Here is an 18907-nt window from a genome sequence, read left to right on the forward strand (position 1 = left end):
GCTCATGCAGCGTCACTGTGCTCTAAGGTGCCAGCGGTGCTGCTGTGACCGGGGGAGGACAGCTCGCGTGGGCCGGCAAGCGCCCAGCTGTGGCGTGTCGGGGGGAGGGGTCGCCATCCGGAGGCGCTCACCGCCGAGCTGCTTCGGCTCCCTCCCAGCGTGGCAGCTGTTTCCAAGAGCAAGTGGTGAGCCACGTGGAGCCTGTTTCATCCCCACCCCAGCCCCCGCCCCGGGCTCTCTTCCTCCTGAGTCTGCAGGGGGCGCCAGGCTGCTCAGTCCGCAGTGGTCCAGTCTCTGCCCCAAACAACAGCAGAGGCAGAATCTGCCCTGTAAAACCGGAGCCTCTGGGCTGGATCCCCCCACCAGCGGCAACGCACATGGCTTTGTCCTCTTTCCTTTGTCCTTCCGGGAGGGGGCCTTGGGGGAGGGGCTTCAAAGGTGGCAGAAACAAGGGTGAAGAGGAAGGGGAGGGGCTGTAAACCCAAGAAGCCCGAGCATGGGTAGTTCCAGGGCCCGTCTGGGTCAAACGATTGAAATGTACACTTGAAACGAGTGTGCCGTATGCAGATTGTGCCGGGGTTGGTTTGATTTAAATGCATGTGTTATGTTTATACGCTCATGTATTACAGTTGTGCTATGTATAGTGTTTAATACACGGATGCATATGCATGTACCCACACAGACGTACGTGTAATACAGAACAACCAGGAGGCCATGAAGTCCTTGTGGGACAGCCTCCGCGAGCACGTGGCTGCACTTCTGGGGCACAGTGTCTGCAGAAGCAATCACGGAGTCTCCCCGAGTTTAGAGCAACGAGACACAGACTCAGAGGAGGGAGTTTCCAGGTCGCACAGGGAGAAGGGCATGCGAGGCGAGAGATCCTGCTGTGGCCACGCTTGGACATGCCACCTGCTGCCGGGGCCCTGGGGAAAGAGGGACGCAGGCCGAGGTTGCAGGGGCTGCTCTGAGGCAGGGAAGCGGAGCGGAGAGCTCGGGTGTCCACAGAGCCGAGGAGAATGAAGGCAGAACCGCAGGGCCGCGTGGGCTGTTAGGACCTAGGGGCCAATAGCACAGAGCTGCGAAGACAGCAGCCTGAGCCATGCTTCTCCCCTCAAGACGGGCACTGAGCTTAAGCAACGGGGCCAGGAGGCAGAAGACGTAAGTTAACACTGAAGAAACCCAGGAACTCGCCAGAGCTTTCGGCCGTCTCAAAATGTGGAGAGTCAAAGTCGGAATACAGGGCTCAGTGAGGAGGAGTAACTCAAACGGACGTCAGAGCCTGTAAAGGGCTCCAGAGATAAAGGCGAAACAGAAAGATCTTGGCCTCTAACACCATCAATCATGAATAGGAAGAAAAAGTCACGTTCCCTTCCCCTAATCCCCTGCCGGGAGCTGAAACATTAAACATTCAAAAGCACAGGAGCAACAGAAACCAGCCAGCACAGGCCCCAGGTGGCGCCGAGAGTGAAGACACTCTATACACCGAACGTTTTTTAAACCATGATGAACATTCAGTAAAACATGATACAGTGTTGGACGTTCATCACAGACAAAAGGGTTTGTAAAATACAATCAAATTAAACTAAACCTTGAGAGCAGATTGAATACATGTAACAGCTTTCTGGACACAGCTGAAGAAGAGATTAATGATTTGGAAGACGTGCCAGTTGTAAGTGTGCAAACTGAAGCACAGAAAGAGAAAAGGGAGGGAGGGAAGCAGAATAATTACATAGAATACGGGGGAAAAAAATCTCCAAAGGATGTGCCTTCAAGGGCCAGAAGGGAAGGAGAAGGAAGATGAAACAGCAGAAGTATTTGAAGCAATACTGCCTGATGATACTCAAAAGACGGTGGAATAGAATCTTTACGTTGCAAAGACCGTGACTGTTAAACTAGAATCCTCTCCTCAACAAACCTGTGGTTACAAAGAGGCAAGACAAATTGACTTACAAAAAAGCAAAAACTGACAGAGTTCACTGCCAGCAGACTCACACTAAACTAAAACTAAGAAAAGAAAAATTTCATTCGCTTACAGACGGTAAGAGAAATGAAGAAAGAAAGAACATAAAATAGAATAAATATGAAGGTAAATGTAATGAATGTTTACAGTGCAAGCCAATAATAATAACCATGTCTTGCTGGGTTTAATTAAAATGCACGATTACACTGAAGAATGGAAAATTCAATGAAAAGATTCCAGGGTGCTTACATTGTTCACAAGTGGTGGGCGTACCGATTTATATTAGATTCCAAAAAGCCAAAGATGCATGTGGTAATCCCTAGGGTGAATTAACCATGGATATAATAATTTAGCAGAGAGAGAAATTAACTCAAAGTGACTTAATTAATGTCTCCATTTCAAGGAACTCCATATGCCCTGGTGGATAAAGTGTGCGTAACAGGGTAAATTGAAGAAATGTGCTTTTCTCCCTCTAATATAAACACTTAACCTTCTCCTCCTCACCCACTCCCCCGGCCCGGCCCCACGCTGAACCAGTACCCCCAGCCCTGAACCAGTACCCCCCCACCCCGAACCAGTACCCCTGCCCCGAGCCACGTGCACACGCAGCTGTTCAAATGAAGGGGGACCACTCACCTGAGAACAAGCAGAAGGAATTTGCTCTGAACTTCCTGTACGAAGGGAGTCAGCCACCATCACTTGGGCTTGGCGGAGACCCAGAGGGAGACAGATGAGCGGGAAGGGTTCATGGTGGATAAGGGAAGGCTTCAGGTCTGCCCAGCTGGAGACCACGGCCACAGGGAAGCTGTGGGCAGCGAGGGCCGGGAAGGCTCCTTTAGGTGTCACAGGGATGATGTCTTTAAGGAAGGAGGGCGCAGAGGGGCCAGACCCAGGCAGGCGCTCCAGGCAGAGGGCAACAGAAATGCGCTCTTTGTTCTGGAAACAGAAACAGCCCAGATGGAGTGAGTGCTGACAGCCTGACCTAAGGTGACAACAAGCCCACTTAGGAAGCAGGTCCGAAGCACTGAAATTCCAAACCAGTCGAAGAACATGGAGAGTTTCCAGGGACGTTCTTGTTTCACTTCTGTTTCTAATCAGCTTCCATTCGGATCAAGAAGAATGCTTCCTGAAGCCGCAGGTGGACCGCAGCACATCACAACACAGTGCCGGCGGTCCTGTGTCTGTCACAATGCCGGGCGTGCTCCCGGGACAACTTCTGCTTGACAGTTGCTCCTGAAAACAACGGAAGCCGTCAGAGGTTGGTCTGCGGCAGTTCTGTTTCAGACCGTTGGCTTCCTCTGTGTGCATCTGGGGTAGCGGTTACATTTTAAAGAAGCCCAGGATGCTTCGGGAATATCACAGAGCTAAGAAGACGCTGCATCCACTTCCTCACCCCGGTTCCCACCTCTGCTACTGCAATTAGAAGGTTAACGTTCATTTTCATTCTTTAAAAACACAGCTTTCATTTCTTCCAGTCCAATACTGGAAAATTCCGCTAGGCTGGTACCACAATTCATTTTTTAAACCAAGCTAAGCCTGGCTGTGTCTCCCCAGTTTGGTTATTTGGCATAACGCCTACAGGAAACCAAGCGCCACCGACGTGGCAGAATGAGCAGCTGCGGCAAGTCCAGCAAAGATGAATGCAATTATGGGATTTGCTAAGTTTGGTGGAAAGAAAGTGGGTTCAAAGGTGGACGCTCACCTACGGAAAAAAACGTAACATCTACTCATCCTGTATTTAAACTAGGCTCAGATATGTGGGGAATTTGAACGCTGACTAGATATCTGATGATTAAAGACATTATTTTTATTGTACTTAATGATAATGACATATCCGTCATTTTCAAAAAGAGGCATGTGTTTTTATGACACATAAGGAAATATCTGTGAAAGATACGTTAAAAAATAAAGGCAACTAACCAAACAAACAACTCAGAAGGGATTTTTCAACCCTTGCAAAAATTTATGAATGCATTTTCTTTCCAAATTTTGTTTTGTTTGTTTTGTTTTTCCTGGTAGGAGGATGCTGGCCTGACTGCCGTGATATTTGGAGTTCAGCTCAGTATTTCTACAACCACAGAGACAGGTCACAGTCATTGCGCTTTATTCCTAAACACGTGAACATCCCTGCAGGAGTTTGCCAGTCTGTAGACGGGCACGCCATCTTCTTCCAAGTCTGTGATGATGAACGTTTCATAGCTAGTTTGGAATCCCATGGACCACAGACGCTTCTAAATGGACTATTTGGCTACAGTGAGAAGCCTTTATTGAAAAAAAAAATCCTCCGAATGTAATAATTAACTAGACATTAGGGCAAGGTTCTGTGCCATGTGAAATTGTAAACGGCGCTGACAATGTGATTTATGCTCAATTATGACACACGCAGTGGCTCATCATGGCTCCAGTTTTCATCCCCTTCATTAGCCGAGCTCATCTGTTCCTCTGATCGGAATTGCTTTTATTTCCTCTGCAGTCCTCTGCCCCTGGCCTACATGGGGAATGCTGCGGAGCTTCTGAAATGGGGGCTACCAGCCCCGGGACCCTAGGAACAGATGTGGGGGCAGGTGGATGGGTCACTCACCCTCAGATTATCTTTGTCAAGTCAGAATGTGTTTCCAGAATTTCCAAATGGTCCAATGCTTCATAAAAAGCCAGAAATTGAGACTTTTCTATAAGATTTTAAAAAAATTTTTCCTATGTTGGATACCAATTAAACATTTTTCTAGATCCAGGGCGCCAGGCATAGTGCGTTCGGAGGACGCGTTGGGCTGGACGGCCATCAGTTCATAACCTTTGTTCTGAAGGAAGAGGGCTTGTCGCCGGGGAGTCTGCTCCCAGTTCCACCAGAATGTTCGAAAACAAATGCAGGTCAGGGCTGGAGCTTGCTCTCTACTCATCAAAGACGAAGATGAAATTCTGGTGCCATAAATGGAAGTGTCTGGAATAAGTAAGAGTGTCAGCAGAGGGGCTAGGAGCATAGAATTTGGAGTGGCAACCTTCAGTTGTAGGCTGGCTTCCATGGCTACGTTCAGTTATTGAGTTTATCTCCTCTGGAAGCCTCCATTTCCTGTCTGTAAATGCAACACACACTTACAAAACACCAGGTCCCTGTGCGGAGCTGATCAATGCTGCAGGTCTGATCTTTAGCATATGAGACAAATCCAGTGAACTCCTGTATAAATGGCATTTGTTCCCATGGTTCAGGAGTAAGCAGCCGGTGGGGGAGGGTACAGCGCAGTGGTAGAGCATGTGCTTAGCATGCAGGAGGTCCTGGGTGCCATCCCCTGTCCCTCCATTTAAAAAACAAAATAACTAAATAGATGAATAAATAATAAACCTAATCACCTCCTTCCCCTCATTAAAAGAAAAAAAAAAAGAATGGCAGCCAAAACCCTTAATTCAGCTCAACAATACATCATTTGTTTAACTGGATTGTGAGAGAGCAAACAGCAGATCGAACTGTGTTTACTGCTCAGTCACGTGAGCTGCCGCAGAGCCCGGGGGAACACAGGTCCAGGTGGCCCTGGGTTTTATGGACGCGTGATGGTCGTTGCTCTGTGGCTTCCTGGAAGGGACTCACGCATTCTGTGGGTTTTCAAGCCATACTGACTTGCAAGTTACAGCCGCAAAGCCCTTCGCGGTTCCAGGACTGGTGGAAACGGGCTCATCTCGGAAGATGCCCGGTGAGGGAGGGCGCCTTCTGTCCGTTCCCCTGTGTGGACAGCCTTGGGTGCACGATCTCGTTTCCATCCCTTACGCTCATGGCAGCAGAGATGTCAGCCACGGCGGCAGGAAAAGTGTGCCGGTGGGAGTCAGGGCAGGGCTGGCTTTTTTTTTCCCCAAGCTTTTTCCTTCTCTTGAGGACAGTGGCCCCCTTTTCATTGCAGATGTTTACTTTGGGTGTTATTTTGATAATGGTGAAACCCTTCCAGAGGTGTAATCACGGGACCCTTTGTTTCATGACGGGAAAGGAAATTGATGTAGACATTTTGTCGTGGCTCTCCAGGGACAGACCTCATGCTCTTACCCCCCCGAGCTGTCACCGGCTGCATTAGCATTTGGCCCACCGAGCTTGTGCGGGGCCACTGTAACTGGCTTAAAGGGGCTCCTCCCGTTGGGCAGGAGGGGGAAGGACGTCCTCTCAGCCTTGGCTGCGTTTCTCCCAGTATAGATGCTGGATTAGCAACTGAAATTGGAGAGAGTGTATGTCTCTCTTTTTTTTTTTTAATATAAACCCTTTTATTATTATGAAATAAAGCTCATCATAGAAAAATTTAAAGATCCAGTAAAACGAGAAGGTAGGAGAAAGGGCTCAACCAAATGTGTTGGCTGTGACTGTATCAGTCTCTTTCCTTCATTTTCCTCTGCACATTTTAACTGTATTGTGTTCACCCCAACACGTATTCTGAATCCTGCTTCATTCACTCAGTGTTAAATAGATTTTCCATGTTCTCCCAAGTTCTTCACAAACCTATTATTAACGTCAAAAAGCATTTCATCTAGAGTTCTGAGAAGACTAAGCAGCTCCTACTTGGCGCCCTTTAGGTGGCTTCTGATAATTTGCTATTGAAACCAGGCAGGATGCTGTGGGGTCCTCCCGGGTACAAATCCTTTCCGTGTCCCCCATTCCTTGTTTGTAGGAAGTAGGCTTCATTCAGCCTCCTAGACCTTCCCTGGGTTCCAAAGAGCAGATTCCAACCGTCGCTGATCAGAGAAGGAGGGAGTGCAGAGACGAGGCGGAGCCGTCAAGAACAATAGTGCAGCGATGGGGCAGGGGCTGGGTCCTCCCCAAGGGAGACACATCAGCAGTACCTCTGAGATCTTCTGCAGGAACTCAGGCCCCCACCTCAGTGAAGAACAGCACCTTCCGGCCGAGCACAGGATTCCCAGAACATCACCTTGTTACCTCACCTCCAACCACTCGAAGGCGGCCACACACTCTGTAGCCCTTACCCCAAAGTTGGCCTATTAAAACTCCCCTCAAACCATCCAGGAGTTTGGGATTTTTGAGCACAAGCCATTCTCCCTCCTCGGCCCTACAATACACCTTTCTCTGCTCCAAGCGCTGACATTTTGGTTGGTTTGATCGCTCTGTGAGTCGGGCACACAAACCTGCATTCCGTAACACTGTTATGCATTAAATTAATAGGAAAAACCAACAAGACTGGGCACTCACCTGTGCCAGGCACTGTTAAGTTTTGATCTGCGTCATTGCACGGGACCCTCAGAAGTGGCTAAGGCAGACTGTACCATCATTTTCACGGATGTACGAGGACACAGAAGCTTAAAGAACACAACCAGCAGGTCCGTGGGCAGGTGACTGGCACGTCAGAGGCGGGGTTGATAGCCAGGCAGAGCTGCAGTATCTCCTGTGTTTGGATTCACAGCCAGGAGGGCAGGGAAGAGCCCTGCTATGCTTCTGACGGCATCACACCGTGGTCATCTTTGGGGAGACCGTGACACGTGGATCAGCCCCGGACAACTTTAAAAAGCTAGACCCCAGCCCCCAAACCAGGAGTGTCTGCTTTCAGCAACAGCATGTGGGGAACGCACTGTTGCCCCAGAGCTGGTCTGTCCCCAGAGCTGTGTCTTTCAAACCGCTGGTGGGGGCAGTGTGCCACGGATACAAAGTAAGTCTCATGGGCTGGTGCCAACTCAAAAAAAAAAAAAAAAAGAATGGATTAGAACACAAGAGTGAGATCCATCAGAGCGCACGGCGGGGAGCAAGTGTCTGTCCAAATTCGGGGACCTCCTGCTTCAGTTTGCATGCGTGTGATTCTGTGCAGAATCATGACAGAAAATGGGTTTCTTACTCTGGGTTGTGGTTTAAAAAAAAAACAGGATTTGAAAAATATGTCCTTAGGGCTTATACTGTGAAAATGATAGTATTTATACTTAAAAGTAGAGAACAGCCATGTTTGGTGATACGGGTGATGTTGATTGAAAAGAAACACTGATCTTTGGTTTTTGGTGTTAAAATTGTAAAGAAAAGAAAAAATACTAAAAAAAAGATAATAAAGCAACATATATACCAGTGTGTGTGTGTGTGTGTGTATAAAAACATTATATATCATATATATACAATATATTATAATATATATCATATATAGTATATTATATAATTATATTACAATATTTAATAATTAAAGTATATTGATATATATTAATATTAATTGTATATTAAAATATTTAATAATATATTGATATATTACATATAATATATTACATTATATATTTTATATATATATATAACCAGGCCAAGCTCTGAATGCTTTTTATCATTAACTAACTAGTTATTATCTCATTTAGTCATCACCAGACCCCATGGAATTGGTACTACTGTTATCCTCATTTTGCAGATGAGGAAACTTAAGCCCAGGAAGGTAAAATATGAGAACTTATATGAGACCTGATCCAATGTGGTCCTGTGTTTCCATGATCCAGTTTAGTGTTTTTCAAGTGGGAGCAACTTCTCCCTCAGGGGACGCTCAGCAATGTGTGGAGATACTCTAGTTTGTCACAAGTAAAGGGCGCTACCGGCATCTAGTGGGGACAGGCCAGGGGTGCTACACATCCTGCAGGGGGCCAGACGGCCCCGCATTAGAGAACTGTCGGCCCGTAACGTCAGCAGAGCCGAGACTGAGAAACCCTGATCCAGGTAAAGGCCTCGTAAACAAATGGACACTGAATCCCTCTGCTGTGCTGATGGTCTGATGCGGTTGCTATGGAGACCAAGTGATGCCGGCGTGCAGATGCGGTGGCTGTGCAGAAGTTTCAAGGTCAGGGTGAGGGGGAAAGACAGCCAGTGAGTGAAACTGACAAGCAGGATTCTGTAGGTGTGGACCAGTCTCATCCGTCACACTTCGTGCACCCGGAGAGCCCCCTTCTGGAGCAGAGGAACTCCTGAGAAACCCACTTCCACGTCCACCTGAGAGTTACGGTCAGGAGGACCACCTCGTGGTCCCTTCTCACCCACACTCAGAGAGGTCCCTGCAAGGACAGAGCGGGCTCCAAGAACCCTTCGAGAGACCTTTCAAAGCAGAGATACTTCAAAGCATGGGCTGGGTGGAAGGGAGGTTTGGAAATCCAGAAAGATCTAGAGAGTTTCCTACATTTGGTAACAGATCCATGGTGATATTTCTTCTTGTGATAAACCTGACATTGAAGCAATCATCTTGAATGTTTTTGTTCCCTTCTGGTTTCAAATTTTCTTCTATTTGACTTTATTGCTACCTTTTAGAAAATAAATATATTTTAAAACTTGGTATTGATTTTCCTACCAGTGAGAATGGAAAACCATGGCCATCTTCCTGGACCATTATTTATGCTAGAAGGGGACAAATAAGGTGTATCTGTTCAAGGAGAAAGTTCTGTCTTCTCCAAAAATGATCCATCTTGGTTTATTCTCTGTCTCTCTTGTCTTCCTTCCTTCCTTTTCTTTCTTTCTTCCTTTTTCTTTTCTTTCTTTCTTTCTTTCTTTCTTTCTTTCTTTCTTTCTTTCTTCTTTCTTTCTTTCTCTCTTTCTCTCTTTCTTTCCCTTTCTTTCTTCCTTCCTTCCTTCCTTCCATCTCTCTCTGTCTAAAAGCTAATAACAGGGTCTCATTTCAGCTGTAATTGAATCTTGAACTCATGAACCACATTAGGCTAACACCTAGAGTAAGCATTCAGTTGTCAAAACTCAACTTGGCATACTCCAGGCAATTTTATAAATTAAAGCTTTATTGCTTTAAGATCTTACATCACACACACACACACACACACACACACACAAGTCACACAGGGTTGAATATCTAAATAAACAGGCACATTTTGTTTTGAAAGGCAATTAGCAAGGGCATCAGAAGCCTTAGAAGTGTGTTTACAAATTTGAATCCATATTTCACTTGTAAGAGTGTACCCTAAGGACATAATTTCAGCAATGTAGTTAGCTCATGTTTTTGTCTGCCCCAGAACCATGATCATTCCCTCTGTCACTGTCACCCCCAAATTCCCTGGGGGGTGCCCCTCTTCCCCACTGTCCACCCATGTGTTTAGGGGGACCTGAAGCCTCCTCAGCTCGGGGAGAGCAGCCTGTGACTCAGGTCTAAGAAACTGGCACTTTTCATTCTTTCACCACCATGATCTGTTCAGCTGGGAACCTGACCCAGTTCAGTCCTAGGGAGCCTGGACCTAGAACGCGAAGGCACTGAGGAAGTAAGTTCTCTTTCAACCAAACTTGTTACTGGAAGGATGTAAGGCCAGGAAATCTAGGCACCACGGTGTGGCGAGACCTCTAGCTAAGAATGGATTCACCACAGAAAATAGTGAACTTAGGGGAAAATGCGTGCCATCTGTGGAAGGAACGGCGCCATGGAAATTTAGCCACACCATCAGTAATGATTCTCTGAAATCACCATTTTCCATGCAAATTATAAACTCTCTAACTCATGTGAAAATACATTCCTGTTTGTTCAGAGCCCTTTTTGTTCCCCGCCAAACGGTGCTTTATGCCAGCAGCTTTATGCACTTTGTACGGAAGACGTCAGAGTGAAGTGATCTTTTTACTTTAAATGGCGTTTTCCATACACCATCCTAGTAATGAGGCCTCTCCCCCACCCCCGGGCTCCCCTGACGGGTGCTGTCGGCACCTACCTGGTCAGAAACGTCCTTCTGTTCAGGGCATCCTCCTCCAGGACTGTGAAAGCCTCTGGGCCCAGCCGGCGACAACTCCGACAATTCCAGAAGGATGGCCCGAGGGCGCTCCACGTCCCCAGGAGGAGGCCCGCTGTGGGCTAGTGACACTTCTCCGTCTCCATCTCACTAGGCACCCTTTCCCGCTCACCTGTTGTGCTCTCCGGATTTGGTGGTCATTTCAAAACGTGTGGCTCTGCGTCATAAGTTCCCCGTTGTAAATTCGCCAGTAGGAGGTTGCACCTGGCAGGTAACCTTTAGCATTTTCTCCGGGCCTCGGAAATTCTACGGAGGAGGGTCTAGATTCCCTGCCAGTAGAAGGGCTCAGGTAGTATCTCCCTCTCAGGGGCCCCTGGCATGAGATCTGAAAGACAGGAAGTCATTACTCTCTGGCAGGAGGTGCAGATAAGCAGGTGGGCAGTGGGGGGCGATGCGAATCAAGTTCCGCCCTCAGTCTCCTGGTTTCCCCCTGAGGAGAAGCTGCTTGGGCGATGCGGGCAGGGACATAGTGTAGCTGAGCAGGACCTCCCGGGGCCTTCCCGGGACAGACCCTTCCACGGCCTCCTCCTGCCCTTTGTTTGTAGAGAAACTTCAGCCTCCTAGCCTTTCCCCAAGTTCCAAAGAACAAATTTAATCACGGAAGTGAGAAAATGCAGAAACAGAGGAAAACAGTTAAGCCAGACAAAGTAACAGTAGCCTAGCCACTGAACAAAGTCAGGGACCTGAAGTTCCTCCTCCGGGGCTAGAGACGATGTTCGGAGCCCTGTCCTCAAGTTGCTTTGCGGATAACGAAGCCCCCACCGGGTGCAAGGCGCTCACTGGACGCCGACCACCAGCACGTACACCCCAGAGCGGGCGGCACCAGAAGGGTGATGGCGGTGACTCCCGATGACATCACCACCAGCCAATCAGAAGAAGGCCCACGAGCTGATCATGCACCCGCGACCCTCTCCCCCATCCTGTCTTTTATATGTCCATGTATGACTGAAAAATTGTACTGAACACTGGAATTTGACACAACACTGTAAAATGATTATGAATCAATAAAAATGTAAAAAAAATAAAATTAAATTAAAAAAAAAAAAACCCTTCTCCTGGGAGCCATCAGGGAGCTTGGGCCTTTGGAGCCCTAACCGCGCATTCGCTCCGGGCACCCGCAGTGAACGCCGCACCTGCCCTCGCCACAGCCCGGCGCCAGCGCCCTGGCTTTGCTGTGCTCCAGCGGGCGGGCCTCGCTGGCGGCTTTGCTTGCCAGTTCTTACCATTTTTGGGTAAATCTTTAATTCCCTGTACAAACAGGTCCCCCTCACAGCTTCTCGTGGTTTCAAATTTATTGGTGGTTTGTTTTAAGCACTACATTTTTTTAAATTGTGGTAAAATACTTCGAACATAAAATTCATCATCGTGACCATTTTAAGTGCACACTTCATTTTGCTGTGCATCCGCGGTCCAGAGCTGCTTCCATCTCGCAATACTGGGACTCTGTCCCCCCATCTGCCCTCTCCCAGCCCCTGGCCTCCCCTTTTCTACTTTCTGTCTTCGTGAGTTCGACCTCTCCAGGCACTCCATGTAAGTACAATCATACAGTATTTGGTTTCCGTGACTGGCTCACCTCACTTAGGATACAGTCCAAACAAATTGCTTTTCAATTGATGTTTCATACATAGATTGTTGGCTGGGACACAGGACTTGTTTTAGACTCGACAGCCTAAAACATAGTCCTCTCCTAGAATTCCAAACTGTATCATCCATGAAAAGATTTCACCCAATTTCTTTTTTCCTGACGTTTCAGTTAACTATTACCTCGACAGAAGGCAAAGCCAAGAGATTGATCAGAGGTGGGTTAATACGCCAGAGAATCTCCACTGGCTGTCACCGCCCCGGGAGGTCTCCCCTTCGGGTGAGAGCAAGGCTCTGCATCAGACACACTCCCACCCGTGCTGAGTGTTATCTAGACATAATTTCTCTTCAAATTCTGTTACCGGCCTCTGGGTGCAGACAAGTAAGTTACTTCACAGCCATGTCAGTAACTCGGTCACACTAAAACTGAATCAATGAGTTTAATTAGGTCTCCACGTCTGCTATAATTTGGCAATGATAGCTCTCATAGTGAGGTGCTTAGATTAAATTACTGGATGTCAGAAATGAAATAGGCTGGTCTGTGAAGAATTCGGCGTGAATTCCCTGGCTGGAATAGGGGCTGTGAGCCACGGGTTTCCTTGGACAGCGTTATGGCCAAATACTGGGAGAGAAGAAGATGATGGTCTGAATATGGCCACCAGGAGACTCGGAGTCAGAGCTCCTAACGCTCCGTGTTGGCTGCCCGGGTTTGGAGGGCCTTAAACGTCTGCGAGGAGAGTAAGAGGCCAGTGGTCCCTCAGCTCTGGGGCCACATCGAATCGAACGCCTTCTGCACAGCAAAGAAAACCATCAACAAAAGGCCATATGCTCGCTGGGAGGAAATATTTGCAAATCATGTAACTGATAAGGGTTTAATATCCAAAAGATGCAAAGAACTCAGACCACTCAACATCAAAAAACATGGAGCCCAATTTAAAAAATGGGCCGAGGGCCTAAATGGACATTTTTTTTTCCAAAGAAGACATACGGATGCTTCCCACAGACACACGAAAACGTGTTCGACATCACTCACCATCAGAAAAATGCCAATCAGAACTACCACGAGCTGTCACCTCACACCTGTCAGAACGGCCATCACCAGAAAGACCAGAGATAAACAGCGGTGGCGAGGACGTGGGGAAAAGGGGAGCCTGTGCAGCGCCGCTGGGAAGGTGAACAGGTGCAACCATTGTGGAAAACGGGACGGAGACTCCTTAGGAAAGTAAAAAAGAACTACCGCGCGGTCCAGCAAGTCCACCTCTGGGTATGTGTCTGAAGAAAACAGAAACACGGATTTACAAAGATACACGGACCTTCACGCTCACGGTAGCATGTTTACAATGGCCAAGCTATGGAAACAACCCAAGTGTCCGCTGACTGATGCCTGGATAAAGAAAATGGAGTGTATGTATACAGGGGAATATTATTCAGCCGTAAGAAGGAAGGAAGTCTTGCCATTTGTAGCAACATGGATGAAGCCTGAGGGCATGACATTAAGTGAAGTAAGTCCAAGAGAAGGACAGAGACCATATGATCTCTCTCATATGTGGAATCATTCAAAACAGAACAAAACAAAACTCATAGAGAACAGGTTGGCAGTTGCCAGAGGTGGGGGATGGCGGTGGGAGAAGTGGATGAAGGGGGTCAAAAGGCACAAACTTCCAGATATAAAATAAGCAAGTCATGGGGATTTAGTTAATGTACAGCTGGGCGATTATAGTTCATAACATCATGTTGCAAATTTGGAAGGTGCTAAGGACTAGATCTTAAAATTTCTCACCACAAAAAAAATTTTTTGTTATCTATGTGAGGCGATGGATGTTAACTAGACTCGTGGTGATCACTTCGTGAGATACGCGCATAGAACACCATCATGTTGTACACCTGAAACTAGCACAGTGTTAAATGCCAATTAAACTTCAATTATTGTGAAAAGCTTCTTCTGACGGTAGAAAACCAGTGGTCCCTCACCCATCCAGAAAACTGAAAAAAAATGTAGTTTTGAAACGAAAATACCACGTATATACTCTAAAAGACCTGCACCGAAATACAAACTTCATCTTTTCCAGATACATGCCCAGGAGTGGGATTGCTGGGTCATGTGCTAAGTCTATTTTTAGTTTTTTCAAGGACTCGCCATACTGTTTCCCACAATGGCTGCATCAAACTGCATTCCCACCAGCAGTGCAGGAGGGCTCCCTTTTCTCCACAGCCTCTCCAGCATTTATTACTTGTAAACTTTTTAATGATGGCCATTCTGACGGGTGGGAGGTGATACCTCACTGTGGTTTTGATTGTGTTTATCTGCTAATGAGCGGTGCTGAGCACCGCTTCCTGGCCAGCTGTATGCCTTCTTTGGAACAATGTCTCCATAGGTCTGCTAAGGCAGGCGCCTTTATATGCCAGCTGTAAGATCATGTATGGCTTCGTGAAGACAAATCCTAGGACCCCTGTCCTTGTTTCTTAATTTTCACTGATGAAGTTTCAGAGAGAAGGTTCAAACGTAGCATCTTTGGGCTGGAATAAATATAAGGAAGATAAAGTAACTTTGTTCCAATTCTGTGATTCAGAGTTATAAAGAAATGGAGTTCTTTCTCCTTATGCAGTCTTCCCTGACCTTGCTCCATCTCTCCAGAAAGCTTTTCCCCTTTATAAAACATTAAGTGTGACCACTGCTATTAGCACTAAGAGCATTAATGGGGGCGCTCGGAGCCGGCAAGGGCCAGGCTTGAAAGGCACGAGTTCCTGCCTTCACACATGGGCATCGCTCCACAAAAATGCTACATCATTTGCCCAATGTCAAGTAGACTTTAAGATTTCAGACCCAGAAACATTTGCCTCGCGGCATCAAAATAATTGAATACGGTAATGGCTCAGCACCCTGCTTAGCATTATTAATACCAGGATGTACATGATTCTTAGCCACAGGCACAAAGTCCCCGGATTTTAACAACTCGTCCCACCCGCCATGTGATAACTAGCATGTCTGGTCCAGCTCTTAAGCACCAATCCTTGAAGCATGTCAGCTCCTGGAAACAAATGCATTTAGCCTTAAAAAACATGCACATCAACCAGCAAAGAAAAAAATCTTACTCATTAGAGCTTGAAATTGCCACAATCTGTAAAGTACAGAGAGGAAAAGAAGCCTCACCTGCCTGCCCTGTCATCAGCTGTTGGCTCTGTCTCACCTGGAGGGACCTGGAGGGACCAGAGCCTGGGATGTGGCAAGATCCTCCTTCAGAGTGGCTCTCAGAGTCCCCTGACCTCCTCTGTCGAGCGCAGATCTCAGAGGCAATCAGACAACCATCTGCGTAACTGCTATAGGAAGGCACACATCCGACTATATTTGATGTGTTCCTGTGGCTCTGACTCTGGGCGCTGTTTCTGCACCTTCTGTAAATGAACATTGCCTGTAGCCTGAAATACACAGGAGAGCCCCTTCTCAAGGCTCTGGCCTTCAAGGGTAGGACACTTTTCCATTCACATAGGGATAAAAAATTGCAGAAGAGAAAACAGCATTTGTCTTGTGGGAGGATTACAGGAACACCATGACCTGACCTATGTGGACCAAGGATTCCGACACCAAGACATCTGCAACCACCAACCACACCCCCTCTCCCCCTTTCTCGTATGAAAGGAGCCCAAATTCTGACTTGGGGAAGATGGCTCTCCAGGACATGAGTCCCCCATCTTCTCGGTCCACTGGCTTTCTGAATACAGTTCGTTATTCCTTGCCCCGACACCTCGTCTCCCTGTTTACTGGCCTGTCGTGCGCTGACCAGATTGAGTTTGGACTTGGTAACACCACTGCTTCTTTCAACAGTCACAGTCTCAAATTCCAACGCCCCCAGAGAAGTGACAGCGACAGATGAAGCGGTCACGTGGGGACTCTGTAATTAACCCAAGGAGGTGTTGATGCCCCAGCAAGGGCACCAGCCTGGACTCACCTCCGATCAACCTCTTCCATGTCAGAAAGGCCTGCTGTTCACTGAGTCTCTGTGTTTTCAAGGGCAGCAGGAATGATCACTTTTAATACACTTTCTATTTTAAAACGGTTTTAGGTTTACGGAATTACTGTGAAGGAGGGAGGGAGCGTTCCCAAACACCACACACCCACGTCCTCCCCATTGTTAACATCTGTCAGGTGCATTTGTCGCACTTTGTGAACTGATATGAATATTTTTAAGTCCATCCTTTACTCAGAAGGCTATATGGCTTACAAGGGAAATGTTCTGGGATTTAAATGCTGACCATTGCAGTCGGCAGGGTAACTACAGACATCCTTGCCCCCAACCAAGGATATGTACATTCCAAGCCCCAGATTCTGTGAATGTCACCTTACATGGAAAAAGGGACCCCACAGATGTAATTCACTTAAGGATCTTGAGATGGAGAGATTGTCCGGCGTCATGCAGGTGGCCCAGTGGAATCACAAGTGTCCTCATGAGAGGAAGGCAGGAGGGCCAGAGTCAGAGAAGCAAATGTAATAACAGAAGTGGACGTCAGGGATGCAGGCCTGAGCCAAGGATGCAGGCAGCTTCTAGAAGCTGGAAAAGGGCAGGGGAGCAAAATTTCCCCCCGAGACTCCAGAAGAAACACAGCCTTGGCAACACTTTGATTTTAGCCCAATACAATCCATTTTAGACTTCTGAGTTGCAGAACTTAAAAAACAAATTAAAAAAAAATTGTGCTGCTTTAACATTAAATGTGCAGTCATTAGTTTCAGCAGCAAAGGGAATGCACACACTCACGAATCCAATCAGAAGGAAAGCGCTCTGCCAGCCAAACACAGGTCCATCCCCGGGCCTCCCACGTCGCAGGGGCCCAGTGCCTGCTCGGGGTCACCCCCCCGGGCGGCACAGCTCCTAACGGGAAATGAGATTACACCCTCTCCTGCATCACAGACCCCGGTGTCATCCCCGGCACAGAGAAGATGCTCAGTAGATGTGTGTTAAGTGGATGCTTTTAGCACATTAAAAACCACTCGACACATCATTAAACTCCTCAGACGAGGGGTAACGTGTATTCTTTATTCCCCTTGGGCAAAAAAGTGTGTGAGAAATAGCGACTCTGTTTTATCTCCGGCCACTTAGGGCTCCTGAAGTACGTATGCTTATTTCTAAGCTGCTTGAAGCACATCTTTGAGTTCTTATTACGGAGCAAAATGGGACACGTACTTACAGTTGGCAGCTGGTGTATCATTACCGACAAAGTAACTATGCTTTGGAAATGGTACAAGTGGAGAAAGCACTGCTTCAGAGTTCACTGTCAGTGCTTCCAGTTTCAAGGGTCTGGAGGAAGAAAACAAAAAAGCTCCTTGCCCGACTTTCATTTTTCGTAGGTAAGACTTTACCTCTGAGCTTTCCGTCGGTTGGGCTCAGGCCCCTGGGGTGAGTGCCCCATGGGCTGAAATCTGCACAGAGATACTGCTCGGCTAAGAGGAGGTCCGTCAAGGCCATCATCCCCTCACTGGAGAGGCCGGTGTGTTATCTCCCTCTAGCCGTTCACCCTTTGGAGAGAGAGATGGATTCGGTGTGAGGAGACTGTTACTGAGTCCAAGCTCGGATGGCTCACCACACGACAGGCCGATACATCGAGAGATGAGTTGCTGAGGTGAGGAACAGAGACTTTGTTCGGAAAGCCAGCAGGCCCAGAGGATGGCGGACTAGTGTCCCAACGAACCATCCTCCTTGAGTTAAAATTCAGGCGTCTTTTATACTACAAGGGGAAGAAGTGAAGCCAAACGTTTCCTGGGTCCGGTCAGCCTCCGGAGGGGGTGTGTTAACTTCTCCCTTCCTGAGGTCATCCCCAGGGGGGCCTGGTGAGGATGCGCCCTGTGAGCTCAACCAGGGGGTTTCAGCTTAACGCTCATTCCCTGGGGGGGCAGGGTTCCCAGAGATGGACCATCATGTAAAGTTTAAGCTTACAGGCAACAGCCCTTTAGGGATTCACCTGTCGCAAAGGCAGCAGAATATGGAGGCGAACATAAAAGAAACAGACCCAGAGAAACAGACCCAGCGTGGCGTGAGGGTTGTTCCTCCCTGTCACAGGACCGCACGCACGTGAAGCACGCAAACCGGGGTTTGAGTACCGACCCCTCGGCTTTCCTTCCCCAGAGAGGCTCTGAGGGAAGAAAGGTCTTCCCGGACTTTGCTCCCCACCCCCGCGCCCTCTCCCTCCCTCTCTGTAGGACCTCACTGTGCACGTTCCTCCTGTTCATGGAAGACAACCGCTGGGCCCCGCCCAGGGTCCCCGCGGAGGCGGAAGCAGCCTGTGGCCTAGGGCATCCCGGGCACATCCGCAGATGCTTGCCGCCGTGCGGTCCAGTGCCTCCCGCACACACACACCCCTGAAGTCTGTGTGGTCGCCTTTAGCCCGTCACTCCCATCATTTCACGGCTGTGGTTTCAGACCTGCTGCTTTGGGGGTGTATTTCTGAGGATCTCGTTCTTCACAGGCACCCAGGAGAAACTTCAGTGGGTCCCTGAGTGGCAGGCGTGGCTTCAGGAAAATCTGGGCTCTCGGTTCTGGTTCTGCTCTTACCTGGCTATGGCCGAGGTCGCCCCCCACCCCCACAGCCTCTGTATCCTCATCTATTTGAGGGCGATGATTCTATCTGCCCATCACAGCTGTGAAGCTGGTACGCTCCCGGCTGCCA

General features: G+C 48.1%; 1 protein-coding gene across 1 annotated transcript in view; it reads right to left on the reverse strand.

The window, feature by feature from the left end:
* Positions 1 to 2618: 2618 nt before the first annotated feature.
* Positions 2619 to 18907, reverse strand: part of LOC116276598 (syncytin-1-like) — a 63231-nt gene continuing 46942 nt past the window's right edge. Inside the window, exons 2-3 of the transcript XR_012066480.1 lie at positions 10782 to 10994; positions 2619 to 3193 (exon numbers count right to left, since the gene is read on the reverse strand). The gene's annotated coding sequence lies outside the window, so the exon portion shown is untranslated. The remainder of the gene's footprint in view (positions 3194 to 10781; positions 10995 to 18907) is intronic.

This window comes from Vicugna pacos, chromosome 32, assembly GCF_048564905.1.
Source record: "Vicugna pacos chromosome 32, VicPac4, whole genome shotgun sequence".
In the NCBI taxonomy this organism is placed as follows: Eukaryota; Metazoa; Chordata; class Mammalia; order Artiodactyla; family Camelidae; genus Vicugna; species Vicugna pacos.